Here is a 17,296-nt window from a genome sequence, read left to right as displayed (position 1 = left end):
ATCACTTCCCTACAAATGCCAAACAAGTGTCCACCCAGCCTCTGAATGAAGAACTTATTAGCTCAGCTAGTTTAAACCTCTCTTGTTTTACAGATAAGGAAACTGGGACCCACAGGGAGGTAGAGTTACTTTCCTTAGCTTATGCTGAAAAATACTGGGTAAACCAAGACCACAATCCGAATCTCATGGATCCTAGTTGAGCAATTTTTCCTGTTATACAATGTATAAAAAATATATTCCATTAATTCTCAAAGAATTATGCAAGAACCTTAAAAAACTATTTCCAAAGTGTTTGGTTAGATTATTTCATTCTGTAGTAACAACTTCCACGTCTGCTAAGGAGAAGAGCCATCTCATTTTATAGGTACAAAACCAGAGGCATAAAAATAATACACAGATTTGGATGGAGTCTGAGGAACTACATACAGCTACTTAGTACCTGTGTGACCCTGGGCAAATCACTTAACCGCCATCCCTACGTCGTAGTGTCCTCATATGTAAAATGTGTATGGGGGGGGGAGAGATACGATTGAATTAGATGACTCCTAAAGTCTCTTCCAGCTTAAGCTAAGATTCTATGAATGCGTCAACCCAGTCATACAATTAATTAATAACAGTCAGGACTAAGACTAGAGGCTAATGTTCTTTTTCTTAGTCCACTGAAAGGAAGAGTTAAAAATAATTGAAACTCCAAAATAATTCTTATTTGACATTAAAATATTTTCAATAAAGTTGATGTAGCAGCCTGGTCATGCATTATTCTAGCTATAATGAAGTCAACTTTCATCCTCTAAATACATGAATAACAGCTGCAGCCTAGGAACACACTGAATTATATCACCCATAGAAGACCTACAAAAAAGTAAATATTTGTTAGAAATTAATTGATTCAGTCAATAAATATTTATTGAGTGCCTACTAAGCTCTATAGTGAGAAATCCTTTCTTACCACTCTCCTGTTCCCATAATACCAAAAAATCACTAGTGCCTGTTGATATTTTCCTCAAAATCTCTCACTCACCCCTTCTTTTCCATTCCCACCACTTCCCTTCGCTTTAGTACAATTTATTCCTAACCAGAATCTGTCCTTCCAGTTTCTAATTAATTTGACACACCAAATTGGCCTTGCTAAAATACCACTTTGCAAATGCCACTTTTTTTTTAAATCAATAAATCCTCAAAGGTTCTGTCCTTAGCCTTCTCTTCTCTCCCTCTCAGGAATCCCTAAGCAGACCAAGCTCCAATCTCCCCTTGGCTTCAGTTCCATAACATCTCCTTTTCCTGGAGCACCTTCTGTATTCTCTCTGTGTAAGTCTTGTCCTTCAAAACCTACCTGCTTAAATGAAGTCTTTCCAAGGAGGACCCAGTGGATAAAGTATATGTAAGGAAACTTTTGCCAACATTTAAGTGATATATAAGGGTCAACTCATTTTCCAAAATCTGTAACCCTCACTAATCACTCCTAGCTCTAAATTTGGGCAGTATTTACATATCTGCCTACCTCATTAGGCATTTAACATATGCTATTTGAAGTATTTGTCATATATATAAAATGTATGTTCCTTTTTATGGTTTGTATACATTATACATACATATATGTGTGTATATACATATACTTTTTTTTTTCCATGTGGGCAAGGCCTGTCTCACTTTTGTCTTTCTGTCCACGCTGCCTAGAACAGTGCCCAGCACATGATAAGCATTTAATAAAGGTCTGCTCTTGATTTACCAGTATACCCCTTTGGTACACAAGATTTATGGAGGAAATATACTAATGGAACACATCCCTGTTGGTCTCCTTTAGGGAAGATTCCCACCAGGGCACAATTTTTACCCATACACATAATCCACCCATGAAGTGCCCACAATATTTCCCTTATGAAAGATCTGTAATTGCCGAGATGACTCCTTTATTCCTTTGTCTCCTCTTCCTTATGTCTGACATTCTACATCCATTACTGTTTTACACCTGGCATAGGTTACACCAGCCACATGGATACTCATTGTTTAAATATGCATGGGGCCTCTGTGTTGGAAACACTAAGTATGCTCCCTCAATGAATTTCATTGCCCTCCCACTATGCTAACATATTGCATTTTAAATTTATCAACTAATTTAAGCCTCTCAATAATCCTGTAAGATATATAATGCAAGTACTATTATCCTCATCACCAGATTAGAAAATTGAAGCTTGGAAAGTTTAACTGACTTGCCCAAAATTACAACTAGTAAGGGGTCCTCTTCACACCCTACCTTTCCGAATCCAAATCTATTGTTCTTTTCAATTCACTGAACTCCCAGGAACTGGCTAAGGGTTGGGCAAATAGTAGGTGTTCAATAAACAACACTGATTAATCCATTAACTACTTAGGGAAGAAATTTTTCAGAACCCCATTGTTCTCCTCTCCATTATTCCAACTTATTTAGTTTACATTCAAGGGGGTTAAAGGGTTTCTGATACAATGCATTAAGGAAATTAAACAACAATTATGGAATAGATTAAGTCATTGATGATTCAGACTCCAAAAGAGTAGACATTCAAAATGGCTTGTTGGATTCTTGCTAATTAAGATGATACATTTGTTAAATAAAAAGCTGCTGGCTTGGCACTGAGAGAGAGATTCATTTTGTGCCAGTATAAATGAGTTTTTTACTGTTGAGTTAGGATTAAGAAGTTTGTGAGCATAGAGAGCAAAGGGATGGTATTAATGCCCATTTTATGAGATGCAATTCTTAATACAATCATCAAGGCCCAAGCTGGATTCCTCCAGAAGAGATGTCCATCACCATTGCTGGTGAAACAGAGAAAGCTAATAAGAAAGCGCTTTCTTGCCTATACACACCCAAAAATGAACCAAAAAGCTGCTAAAGCACGTCCAGGATGCTATGATAGGGCACGAATCACTGGAAAGACAAATGATATACTTGCTATTTCTAACAGGTTTCTTAAAAAAATCTGGGTATGCCACTCCCAAAAGTTATTTATAAAATAAAAATATTTCTGCTCTTTCATATCACCAACCTAGAGAGACTGCTGGGAATGTTACTGAAATTGTCACATATGTCTAAGTAGAGGGTCTGGTCTATATATTAATTATATATTTGGGTGTGTTAGCACCCAAGTTCTTTCAGTTTTATAAAATACTTTCTCTCCTAGATTGATTTTTTTTTGGGGGGGGACTACGTAGAAAAGGCCATTCTTTGCCTCATTTCTTACCTAGCCTTAATCACTGAATGAGCATTGCCTCAGACAAACTAAGATCTGGGAAAGACCTTTGCTTAAAAAGGCCAAGATCTTTCACTATCCAGGACCATCTCCAGTCATCCTGATCTTGCCACTGCACCTAGATGACTCTGAAGGAGAGAGTGAGGCTGGAGACTTTGCACAGCCCTGCCTCACTTAAATCCACTTCACTTGCATGTCATGTTCTCTTCAAGAAAGAAGGACAAACATAACATTTGTCACCTCTGAGCCAAACAACTCTGTGAGATAAGTGCAGCAGATATAAATTCACCCATTTGACAGATCCGGAAACAGGCTGACAGAGCTTCAGTGGCTTGCCCAAATACAGAACTAATAAGGATCTGATGGGAGATTCAAGCTCAAGTCTTCCTAAGTTCAGCATGATATCCACTATCCCACAAGGAGACAGCTTATATCATGGCCAAAAGAGCCTTGACATTTCCAAAATGGGTTTTCTACCAGGACCTAGTTTTTTGAAGTTCACTGGGATGTTTAAGCACTATTAAATACACAAAGAAAAACACAAAATGGCATATGCATAGTATGTGTGTGTATATGTGTGTATTAATATATGCATATACATGCACAGAGTACACTACACATCGTAGCTAGCTGAAAACCAAGGCAACTAATGATCCACAATCCCAAATATCAAGAAGTTTGATACTCTCTAGACGCTGTAGCCATCCTCCGAATTAAAGTCAGTCAACAAACATTAAGCGCCCAAGGAAATAGCACATCACTCTAGTATCTCTGCCAAGAAAACCCCAAAGCGGGGTCACGAAGAGTCGGACACAACTGAACAACAACCCTGTGCTGAGCACTGCAAGTGCTTTATGATAGGCTGAGCACATCGGTTTGCATTCATGCTCCAAACCCACAGGTCAAAACAATAACATGTGCACTGAAGTGCTATCATGTGTCAGAACTTAAACTCACGCGTTATTTCCTCATAAGGAAAGTAAGGCACACACTGAAAACCAGGGATGTAATCAGTACCAGTTCACTTTAGGAAACAGAAATCCGTGGAATGACCAGAGGATTTATTCAAGACTCAAGATTCCTACTTGTCTATGATGTTTTAATCACCATCTTCCCCTGGCACAAAGGATCAGAGACAACCACTGCTTAAGCAAAAATGAATAAGAAACCTTTCCACAACCTGCCTCCTTTATGTTGCTGATCTAGGAACAAAACTCATCCGGCTGCTCAGAGAGCGCCTATAATTCCCTCACTGGAAGCCAGTGTCCCACAAACCCTGGGCAACACATGGGAATCATCAGAATAACACTCCCAGTTCCAAGGGTCATCAACTTTTTACTGTGATCATCCATCATTGCAGCTATCAGTTTTGTTAGGCTTACTCATCTACTTGACAATATTGCTATATTACGCCCTTACAGGGGGAGCCTTCAGGAAAAGAATGAGAAAGGGTTTTTCAAAATCATTCAGAAGACCACGCGCCTGATTGGGGATAGGGAGCAACATGGCTTGAGAATGGCGTCTCTAATCACTGGGATACCCGGAAAAGAGCTCAATCGCTGTCTCCCAATTTTCAGGTACTCCCTGTTGCTCTTTTTTCCAAAAGATATTTCCTTCTTTTTCCTTGCATCCCTAGTTCTACCTAGCAAAGTGACTAGCATGTAGGTACTTTAAAAAATCTTTGTTGACTGTGCTCAGGAACCAGAGGCTCAGAGGAGAAGCTTCACACAAATAAGGGTAAGGGAGAGAGCACAATTGTCATCCACAAACACGACTGCCTGGTTACTTTTAGGTTAAACTAGTGTGCACAGAGGAATCTAGGGATAGATTTCAGGAGATCTGTGAGCTTGGATGGGAAGAAATTACATTTTTTTCACTAATATCTAACTCAAAATTAGCATTCCCTTCAATTATGAATTAAAAAGTAAACAATTCTCAGAATGAGTCAAGAGGCTTCAGCAGAATGCCAAAGGGATCTCTGAAACAGAAAAGGTCAAGGACTTTTGTTTTAGATGAAGCCAGTGCAATAGGAATAGGTCTTGTCACCAGCACATGTAGCTTTCAGTGGCTTTTTTCAGCTCCCACCCAATTTGGTATCCAAAAATGTTCTCCTAAGAGCTAGGGGGTGGGCAGTTAGTTAAGAACATGAGAGAATCAAGTCTACCTCTGAACTCCATAATTTGCCTTTGCTTCTGAGCTGCATTAGGGAGAGCAAATGATCAAACTGGTCTGAATACACTGGACATCCCATCCTTCTATTCTCTGCACTAAGGAGTGGACTAGAAAGAATTCATTCTGAAAATCCTGAGTAGATAGCTAATAAATAATAAAGGCACTAGGAGAATGATAAACTACACAAACACATTCCCATGTTTCCTCATCACTGCCTATGCCAAAAGATTCCACCTGTCTACCTTTAAAAGATACCTAAGAGGTATGGCAGGATGATTAAAAAACAGTGCACGTGGAGAGCTACTCTGTTCAACTCTCAATAAAAAGTTGCATCCAGCCAGCCAGCACCTTTAACAGACTTCTTAAATTAAGAGAATTAATCATTACCTAAAAATACACTATGAGCTGGACCTGTGATTTCACTGATATAAGAAATGCATGATGCTGAATAACAGATAACATTTACATATGTTATCTCATTAGATCCTCATGACTACCCTGGGTAGTGGGTGCTATTATTTTTATTTTGCTGAAATTGAGGCTGAAAGAGGTTAAGTGACTTGCTTAGGGTCACACAGCTATTACATGTCTGAGGCAGGATTTGAACTCAGGTCTTCTTGACTCCTATGTCCAAATTCTAAAACTGAACCTCAGATCTCTACCAACTCTGCAACTTCCAATCCTACAGACTTGTCCAAGGACTGAGAAGTGACTCATCAGCATTATGTGTGAGAGTAGGACTTCCCAAGATCAGCACTGCAGCCATTTCCCTAGGATACTTCTCAGGTTGTGCTCACAATTACTTATCCTAGAACTGCCTCCTTCAAGGTTCAGAGGGCTGATGTTATGAGAGAGGCTGGGTGGCTAAGTAGAAAGAGCCAGGGAGGGAGATGTCAAGACAATCCAGGGCTCTTTCTACTGTGCTATGGCTACTTTATCCAATGGCTCCAAATCACAGTGGGGCTTCTGTCTTTGTATTAAGCTCATACTCATTGGCAACTAGTCCAGCCACTACCCCAAGAATATTTTTATTATTATAATATGCACACTTAATCTAGTCACATAACCTCTCTCTTAAATGTCAGCTACCAAAAGATGTGAAGAGACTTACATGAACTGATGCAAAGTGAAATGAGTAGAACCAGAACACTGTACACAGTAACAGCAATACTGTAAGATGATCAACTGTGAATTATTTAGCTATTCTAAAGCAATACAATGATCTAAGACAACTCTGGAGGACTTATCATGGAAAACACTATCCATCCCCAGAGAAAGAGCTGATAGAATCCGAATACAGATTGAAGCATATATTTTTTTAACTTTCTTTATTTTTCCTGAGTTTTTATTTTGGTCTGTGTTTTCTTTTACAACATGACTAATATGAAAATATGTTTTGCATGATTATACATGTATAACCTATATTAAATTGCTTGCCTTTTAAATGAGGGGAAGAGGAGGAAGGGAGAGAATTTGGAACTCAATTTAAAAAAATGAATGTTGAAAATTGTCCTTACATGTAATTGGGAAAAAATAAAATATTATATTAAATTAAATAAATCTCAGCTACCCAACCACCCACTGTCTCTCCTTGGCTGCTCTAGGAAAGTTGAGCACCTGTCTCTCTGTCCATTACCTGCCTTCCATGAAATTCTATCTCCCAGCAAAAGACTCAAAAGCTAGAGAAGAAGCTCCTCGAGGACAAAGGACCATCTCTCCATACTTCTTTCCATTCTACACAGTACCTATTATAATGCCCATAAATATTTGATTTGATCCATTTTGGAATTGCATAATGAGAACCAAAGTGAAAATAAAGTTCCCTTCATGTAAATATGTTTTGCTGATAAAATTATGAGAGCAATATTCAGGATGGGTGGTAGGCATATACGAAGATTAATAATGTTTTAGAATATTGCAGGGCCGACACCAAAAATGGAGGGAAAATTCTTCACTGACGACTTTAGAACAGAAAACTTGGCAACTAAGAATGAAAAAAATTATGAGTTAGAAAATAGGTCTTATGAAGAAATGATAAAATAATGGGCCTGGAAACAATGAAGGAAGGGTGGGGATGATCTGAGTAACTAACTCCTAATAAATGGAATCAGTACAGATGCAACTTGTTTTTCATTAAACACTGAATACAGAAAGAATGGGAATAAAGTTAAACTAAGGTAATGGGAACGAGGGTTAGACCTTTTCATTAAATATATCAAAGTAAAACAGTCAGAGGAATACTCTTCTCTGGAGATTTGTAATAAGGCTGACTATTAACGTGTGGGGGGGGAGTGTTTGGGGGGTTTAAGTCCTGCCCAGTCTGGATGTTCGGGGGAAGAACAGAACGAAAGTTCACGTATGTGCTGAATCTGGCTAGACAAGGGCATTACTGGGTGAAATATAGCCTAAATGCAGAAGATACAGTAAAGCACTGGGGAAGCCCCACTACGTCTGGTTTTCAGAGTACTGTATAAAGCAAAGAGCAAAGGACTACTAAGGGGAGAAAGTCCAACTCTGCACATGGGGTGAGGGAGAAGGGAGAGAAAGTAAGAGAAAGAAGAGGGAGAGAGGCAGTGTGTGTGTGTGTCGGGGGGAGAGGCAGAGATGAGGGAGTCAGAGACAGAGAGAAATCCTCTTTCTAAGGAAATCCCAGTTTCTATATGTAAAGACAGCTTAATGAATCCCGAAGGGCTTTCTTTACTTTAGGCATAAAAGCTCATGTGCTTTTTTACCTTGTAGGAGAATAAACTGCAACTCACTAAAACTAAAGCCCTAAATTCTCCTAAGGAGAAGTACAAACAGAGGACCTGAGGTGTTAAATTAATCTGAGTTCTTACTTTGCTGCTCAAAATAATCAGTGATGAGGATGTGATGAAACTTCAGGCCAGCAAGCATTTATTAAACAACTACTCTGCGCCTGTCCCTAATAATAGCTCGTATTTGTACACCATTTTGATGTGCGCAAAATACACCCATTTTACAAGTGAGGAAATGAGGCCAAAAGAAGTTAAAGGACAGAATCAGGGTCACAGAGCTAGGAAGCGTCTGAGGCACGAGTCTATTTTAGGCATTTAATTCACTGTGCTACCTAATTGGCTCCAGGACACTATGAAAGGATTACAAAGAGCAAACAAAAGGCAATCCCTGCCTTCAAGGTGCATACATTCTCCTGGGAGCAGGGGGAAAAACATGCACCCAAATCATTAAATTCGAAATTAATATAAAGTAATTTCAAGAAAGAGGAAGCACTAAAAAGTGGAGAAGTCAGGAAAAGCCTCTTGCAAAAGGTGGCATCTGAGCTTAGTACTGAATAGAACAGGGGACACCAAAAGGCAGAGGTGAAGGGGATCTTGGGAAAAGGCAAAGGTGAGAGATTACATTTTGTGTACTAGGGAATAGCAAGCAGGCAAATGGGCTGGAATATCGAATGAGAGGGTGAGTAGCAAGTAATTAGTCTGGAAAGATGGTTATGAAGGGTTCTAAATGCCAGTCTGTAGTTGATTCCTAGAGACAATACGGAGTCATGGGAGCTTCTTAGGCAAGGGAGTAATAAGATCACAACTGCACTTGAGGAAGATCAATGACCAGGTTTTGAAGCAACATACCAGAAATAGAATAAACCCTGTATGTGGCGTCAGAGTACCTGCCATCAAATTCCAAAGTCTGCCGTGATGTTCTGGTATCAGGCAACTCTTTTCTCTTCACTGGGTCTCACTTTCCTCATTTATAAAAAAGAGGGGGTTAGACCAGATGATCTCCAAGTCCCCTTTCAGCTGTAAATACTACCCATCTTCTAAACTTGGGGCCCTGACGGCACCACGTTAAGGCTCTTGCTTTTAAGGTAGGAGCAGAGCCACAATACAAAAAGAGGTATAAGCAACAATCTTCCAGCCAATCCCCACATTTGACAGCTGACAAGTTCAATTCCATTCATGGTTGCTGATCATAAACTCAGGATTATCAACTCCTGACATCAGCACCATTTCCATTCCAAACCAAAGGACAATCCTTTCCATAGCTGGACAGCATCCAGCTCATCCCTTTCCTGAGAGTCACCAGAATGTTTACTGTTTAGATTTTTAAAACCTTTTGTACCTCTCACTGGACAAATAACGAGGGAGTAGCAGGATATTCACTGAACCAGAAGGCCAAGCAGAGTCTCACGGAAGATACAGATTCAGTCAAAACAATCTAAGAAATATTTTCTAAACTAGAGTTTTACAGTTAAAATGTGGTCTTTTTTAATCAACTTAAAAATGAAGCAAAACAAAAAAGTCTTTCTTGAGATATTTTCCAAAGACATAACAATCATGTAATGATAGACTTTCAACAAACAGCAAAATTCTAAACCAAGTACCAGTATTTGGGAATGGCTCATTATCCAACCATGCATCAGATCTGTATTCACATAAGAAACACCTGAACAGACAGAAAGTTGAATCCCACAGCTATTACTCAACCGCTGATAAAATTAGCCAAGAACCCCAAAGGCGTGGGTAATTTACCTATCTACACCTACACTGTACCCAAGCATGAATGCATTCAGGCCCCACTATCAGAAGAGCTACCACATTATTGGGCATTACCTAAAAGGATATCTCTTTCCTGAAACAAGTGCTAATGTACCAAAGTTTGAACAGTCATCAAATAGAATGAAATGGAGATGATGAGAAAACTTACTGGTTCACAAATCACATGGCAATGTTTTCCTAAGTCCCAAAGATGCCCTCTATCTTGAGGGCGTGCTTTTCTGTGGCCTTCAGATTCAGCTCCTCCAGGAGGAAAAACAAGCTGTTTCCCTACCGGGTTGGAAGTGGAAGCCAAGGAGCTGAAGTAAAGAATAAACAGTTCCTTGTCTTCCACCAGATTAAGAACTAGAGGATGAAGCAGGGCAGTGAAAGCAAGCCAAAGCCCTTTGGCCAGATCAAGCTTAGTTATTTATTAATAAAGGTGCAATCTGATGCAACTCAACCAGTCCTAATCTCATGACAGAAACTATGCTGTGCAACTGAAATAAGCTAAATGCTTTCTTAAGTGGCCATATACTTTATGTAGACCTCACCCTGAGTTTGAGGTAGTATGAGGAATTAGATAGGAATGCTGGAACTGGAGGCAGGAAGACCTGGGTTCAAATCTTGCCTCTGACACTTGATCACTTGAGAAGCATCAATTGCCCCATCAATAAAACAGGGATAGGAACTCCTGCAATAACTACATTCCAGCCTTGTTGTAAGGCTCAAATGAGATAATATATTATAAAATGTTTCACAAACTTTGTAGTAGTGCTTAGCAATGAGTTATCACTTCTGTTCTTAAGGCACTTCAGCGAAAGATACTCTTATATCTCAGAAGGTATAGTCAATGAAGGTCAAGTCCAGCTCATTTTGGAAAGTTGTTGGACTGTTGGCAAAGAAATCTATTTTAATTGTGGTTTACTACTTACATCCCTCTTGGCTGGAGTGGGGCACAAAGGTGGAAAATGGAAGGAAGGAAAGAGAAAAAGAGAGAGAGACAGAGAGACAGACAGACCGACTGACTTTGGTACTGTATGTGTTTCAAAGACTAGCTTAACCACCCCAAAGAGATAGTATGGTTACCCTCCTCTTCAGATAAGGCTTTTAAAGAATGCTTCATCAAACACTGAAATAATAATGATTCCAACATGTTGCATCCAAACTTTTGCCTCATACCAATGACAAGGAATGAAAATCAGAGATAATCCTAACATGGATTATGCAAAGAAAAAATGGATATTATTAGTTAATTTGGAATTACATCCCTTTGTTGGAATGTACAAGTCAAAGAGTGATAAGAATGATTAGCTGGTATCTGGGATACAATCAAATTTGGAAGAAACATGTATATTTTTGAGGAAAAAGTTTGAGTAGAGCAGCTAGTTTTCTTGTTCCATTATTCAGTATTCCAGACTTTTTAAAGCATGGATAAAAATTCCCAGAGGGTGAGAGACAACAACAGTTTTGCCACTAAATAGCTGATAACCTTGGTCAAAGTTATTTTCCCATGGGTTTCAGTATCCTTGTCTGTAAAATGAGAGGGAGTAGATTACGTCACTGGTTGTTCACCTAAGGGACAAGAACTTGTATTTTTAATAAAAACATTGTGATAATTGTATTTCAATATAATTGGTTTCTTTTGTAATCCTGTATGTTTTATGCATTTAAAAACAATTTCCTAAGATGAGATTCCCCAGATGCCAAAAGGATGGGACAAAAGAATCATCGGAATAGATATTTTCTAATTTACCTTCTAGCTTTTATCCCTGATTTTGATCCTGGAAAAAGAAAAGAATCCATGTAAGTTTTATTTGGTGAGTCCTTTTAAATAGCTCTGTGAAGTCAGTTTTGGTTTTGTTTCTATATCCCCAGTAATCATTAGGCACTTAATAAATACTAATTGAATCTGAATTTGTTAAATGTTAATATTGTATGGTTTCTATAGGGAAGTAATTCTATCCAAGACTATGAGACTGTAATTTTTTGCAAGGTGAAAGAGAGATGCTTTTCCTTCAGTGGGCTTGGCTAATAATTTTATGGTTTGCGGAGCTTTGGGGTTTCTTTTTGTATCTACAGTACTTAGCACAGTGCCCAGAACATAGCAGACTAGTCAACACTGTGACACATGGCATCTCTCTCATTTTAAGATATATAAATAATGTCCTTCAGTTGACTAGTCTTGGTGTCAGGAAGGTTTGGACTTCCTGTCTGTCTCTGACACATATTTGGTATGGGACCTTGATCAGGTCCCAACTCAATGCAACAAGCAGCTCTTTCAGACTGCGGAAGTTATATGTGAGTTGCAGATTTGCATTGATAGTGAGAGTTTAGAAAATACTGTGAGTGTTCGATATTGATAAAAATCCATCAACCATTCAGCATTTATTAAGTGCCTTCTATGTTCTAGGCACTGTTAGTATCCATTCGGCAATGTGTTTTTCTAAATTGTTAGGCCATGTGCATTTTAGACCCAATGTAGCTCTATTAACTCTACTAAACAATGCCATCAAACATCACTATTTTTTGCAATCATGTGTACATGGTCATAGTAGAGTCAATAAGCCTCAAAGGTTTCTGGCTACCCTTCTCTCCAAATGAAGAGATGTTACAAAAACAAAGCCTTTTAGCTGACTCAGAACCAAGCAATGATGTCCAGTGGACTTCCCTATCCCTCAGACAATGAGGAAAAAACAAGTGGTGAGCTTAAGTGGACTGAACCATGTTGGGGAACAGTCCTTTATCTCTCAAGCCCTATGGTCTGCTCTACTCTGACAGAGTTATAAAAACTTACAGCTGCCACAACTGTTCTATTACAATTAGTACAATATATTAAAACACTGCATCAGTTATTTGTGCATATATCTTTCCCTATATTTGACGGTAAGCTCATAAACAGGGGTGACTGTGTCACGTCTATCATGTTCTCTCCAGGACATTAGCGACAGCTAATTGGTGCAGAGAACTAGCCCTGAAGTCAGGAAGACCTGAATTCACCTTGCACATTTACTAGTTATGTGAACATTTAACTTCTGTTTGCCTGGGTTTCTTCAATTGTAAAATGGAGATAATAATAGCACCTCTCAGGGCTGTTGCAAGGATCAAGTAAGATGATTTTTTTAAAGTGCCTGGAACATAATTATATAAATATTATCATCATTATTATTACATTAGATACTTAATAAATACTTTGGACCTGAATTAAATGTATGATTTCTTTAACAAAATAAAAAACAGATTGTTGCTTGGCTCAGAGTTTACCTTAAAAAGCATGAGGTAATCCTACTGTTGGGATATGCATCCTTCCCCCTCAATCAAAAGACATAAATAAGAATCTCTCTCACACCCACCCACACACACCCACACATACCCCTAGCATTGGGATAGTAAAGAATTGGAAACCAAACAGAGACCCATTAGTTGCAAAATGATTGAAAAGAACTATGGTATATGAATCAATGGAATCTAATAATGCAGTAAAAGTTTAATAATTACAATCAAAATAAGGAATTCAGAGACACGGGGGAAATTTATATGAACTGCTGCAGAACCAGATATATGTATAAATAGACACAAAATGACTACAACAATATAAATGAAAAGACCACTAATAGGACGCTTGAATTGGAAGTAACAGAAAAACCAAAGAAGGTCCTGGAAAAGAGGTGACAAAATATACTCTCTTTGGACGCTAAGGTTCCCTCCAGCACTAGCTTTATGATGTGCTTGGCAGAGACAATGGGCTTAGCAGGTTGGAGCGGGGCAAATACTGTCAAGTACTGTCACTGTCTCAAATGTCTGTGACTATTCATTATCTCAAGGCAGGGTTCAAACTAGAAGGGAAGAAGGTTTTCCATCTACCCAAATGACTGTGATATTTAGATAAAAGGCACCCAAATGTATGTTTTAAAAAGAAAGCAATGAAGGGCGTGATTTTCACTCTTTATGATTGTTAGTGGCAGATAAGGAAGCAGAAGAGGCTTGTGGTCACCTCTAGGAGGGGAACTAAGACCTCATCCTTAGGTAGACAGAGGGAAATGGTAGTAAGGATGAGTGAGTCTGTTCCAACAAGCCACACAATTAAGAGCATCTTACTGGAGGTGGGAAGGGTCAGCGAAAACGAAAGCTGTCTCATACTCCTTCTAATAAAGTATGAAAGGAGAGGATGCCAAAAGCTAACAGAGATTCCAAAATTAAAACCACAGAACAATAGCTAAGCTAAAAGTGTTCAGCTCTGAAATGCATTACTGCTCCTAACTGATAAAACTAATACCACAACAATTCCACTGGAGGTTTTATTACTATTGTAAATAACTGAAAGGCAGTGAAATCTGATGAACCAGTTTCTACTATAATCAGTAACTGACTGAACTGAACACAGCCTTGAAAAAGTTTCTCAGGAAAGCTAATCCGGCTTCTCTCCCCTCTCCTCTTCCATCAAATCCCTAGCCGCCAACCCCAAGCCTCAACTCACTTCTAGAATCATGATTTCTGAGGAACGAGGATCAATATATTGAAACAACTGATGTCTTATGTTAGCAAAACTTAATTTTTGAAACTGCTCTCTGGTTGAACAATGCAGTTCTTTACAACATGGAAATGATCCATAAGCTGCTTGCTTAAAAAAAAATTCCAATATCCAAATTATTTACTTATAAATGAAAAGGGAAGAAATGTCAAATTTAATAACGTTGAGGTGTTTTTTGTTTCTGTCGTAGTTAAAATAGGAAAGTATATATAATATGAACACAGTAAGAAAAACATTTTATTCCCCACCCCCACCCCACCCCCCAACAGTAGTTCTCCCTCTAGTTGAGGCTGGCACACAGGTGACATAGCCAAGCTTCCAGAATATTGAGGTAGATAAAAAAGCCAACAGAGAAATCTAGTTGAAAAATTTGGCTTATTTCAAAATAAGGGGATTATTTGAGCACTGCCAAGAAGTGAGGGGTGCCTTTAACTACTCTGCTGAAAATATGACACTCAATCTTCTAGTCTGGTGTTTCTCAAAATAGGGATTAGGATTCCCAAAGGAATCATGGAAACCTGAGCCTAGGCATCCCAAACAGCCATAGGGTTGGTTATAGGCCTAGGGCTGTGGCACTAAACTGCAGATTGATTATTTATCATGATGAGGCTACCTACTTCCTCCATTGTTTGGGCCTTTCCATTTAGTTCCTCCTCCTGGAGTGAAATAATGACTGTGGGTGTGGCAGCTACAGGATAGGCTTGGTTACGGCAGCTAGAAAAAGACTGGTTTTTATGGGAGGTCTGTGGGATTAAAAAGTAGACGAATCACAAAGGCTGACTTTTTTTTTTTGTTCACACTCCCTGATTACCAGTGATCTACCTTGGCTTTGCAGAGAAAAATATATGGATCACAGAGATGGTACAGTGGATAAAGCCCTGGGTCTGAAGTCAGGAAGACCTGAGTTCAAACCCAGCTTCAGATCTTAGCTGTGTATTCTTAAACAAGTCATTTAACCTTTGTTTGCCTTAGCTTCCTCAACTGTAAAATGAGAATAATAACAGCACCTACCTCTTAGGGTCCTCTTAGGGTTATTGTGAGGATTAAATGAGATAATATTTGTAAAGCACTCAGCATAGTGCCTGGCCCACAGCGGGTACTATATAAATACCAGCTATTATTATTATGCAGAAGTGAACTTGCTAGGAGCAAACTGTCCTCATACTATGACAAAAATCTAATATTTGCATTGCACTTCACTGTACATAAAATGTTTTCACATATATTATCTTATTTTGCAGACAAGAAAACCGTGATATTGTAAAGCGTGAAATGCCATATAAGGCATCATTTTTTTCAGCCATTAAATAGAAACTACTTCATTTCTTTGATTGCAATCAATCAACAAGCATTTTAAAATTATGTGCTAGGCACTGGGGAATAAGACAAAACTATAACAATCCCTGCCTTCAGAAAAAAAGCTACATTCTATGGGAAGGGTTGCACAGTGCAGTGGTCTTTAAAGTGGGTATGGTGGCATGGCATCTAAGGGGTTCCTGATCAATTAAAGAGGAGGAGGATAGTCCTTGCCTCATTCTAACACTGAGAACCAAACAAGGGTTTATCTCCAACATAATTACATCACCCTACCCACCTACCGGAACTCAACACTTCACCCAACTGCCTCCCAGAAACTGCCTCCCAACATTAGTCCATCAGGGTATGACCTAACAGGGACCCAAGTACCAAAAGCAGCTGCAGAAGGAAAAATCCCTATCCTGCTCAGTGCTTTCACACCCTCCTTCTCACATCATCATAACAATATACATTTATATAATGTACACACATTTGCGTAACATATACATATGTGTATCTACATTATTATATACATAGATTACACAACTTATATACACATATGTGTATATACATATATAAAGTGTAACATATACACTTCTAAAACAAATGTTTACAAAGTGTTTTACATATGCTAATCTCACTTGGTCTTCACAACAAATCTGAAAGATAGATGCTATTATTTATCCCCATTTTCACATGAGGAAACTAAGGCACACAGACATAAAGTGACCTGCACAGGGTCACACTGCTGGTACGTGAATCAGGATTTGAACTAGGGTCTGATTCCAAGCCCAAAACTAACCCCTACCTTTTCACTTCCCTGGCTTTCTTCAAGACTGCTCAGATTACCTTTACCTATTCTGTATATATTCTCTGTGTACCCAGTTATTTACATATTGTCTCCTCCATAAGAATGAACATTTCTTGAGGTCAGGGGTTGTTTTTGCCTTTTTTTATATCCCCAGTACTTAGCATACTTCCTGTCATAGTGTAAGTGCTTAATAAAGGCTTGCTGACATGACTTGATAAGCATTTATTAATAAGTGCATATAATGCATATACTACTTTCTAGGAACTGTGCTCCAAATGCTAGGGACACAAATAGAAATCAGCAAGACGATTCCTGAGCTCAAGAAGCTTATTTTCTATCATAGGGAAGATAGAACACATGGGGTGCAGGTAGGCAGGGAAGAATGTTGTAGACAGGGAAGTCAAATGGAATGGAGATGGGCACTGTGGATGATATTTCCTTTCCAATGATGGAGATAGGGACTGTTATCAAAGCTTGAGTTGGAAAGGTGGCATGAAGTATGTATCAGATGACAGGGAAGTAGCATGGTAGGCCTAAGACCAAGCAAATTAAAAGTGACTGTTCACTAATCAGAGCCCAGGGTCACAAAGATGGGATCTTGAGTTCCCATGGAAGGGAGCTAGCTACAGGCTCTATTTTTGTGTTTTATTTTATATACACACACACACACACACACACACATCATTAATACAACAGTATACATAGAACTTATTTTAAAAGCAAATCTACATATTAAACATATTAAAATTAG

General features: G+C 38.7%; 1 protein-coding gene across 7 annotated transcripts in view; it reads right to left on the bottom strand.

The window, feature by feature from the left end:
• COBL (cordon-bleu WH2 repeat protein) overlaps positions 1–17,296 on the bottom strand; it is a 336,290-nt gene that overhangs the window by 240,906 nt on the left and 78,088 nt on the right. The window contains exon 1 of one of the 7 annotated variants that reach the window (XM_020981297.2): positions 10,080–10,245. The exons of the other annotated variants lie outside the window; for them this stretch is intronic. The gene's annotated coding sequence lies outside the window, so the exon portion shown is untranslated. Of the gene's footprint in view, positions 1–10,079; positions 10,246–17,296 lie in introns of those variants that run through there. 7 annotated transcript variants of the gene reach the window in all.

The sequence above is a fragment of the Phascolarctos cinereus genome, unplaced genomic scaffold (genome assembly GCF_003287225.1).
Source record: "Phascolarctos cinereus isolate Bilbo 61053 unplaced genomic scaffold, phaCin_HiC Scaffold_4;HRSCAF=312, whole genome shotgun sequence".
In the NCBI taxonomy this organism is placed as follows: domain Eukaryota; kingdom Metazoa; phylum Chordata; class Mammalia; order Diprotodontia; family Phascolarctidae; genus Phascolarctos; species Phascolarctos cinereus.
The sequence above is the reverse complement of the archived record's forward strand: the minus strand, read 5'-3'. Positions and strand labels throughout refer to the sequence as shown.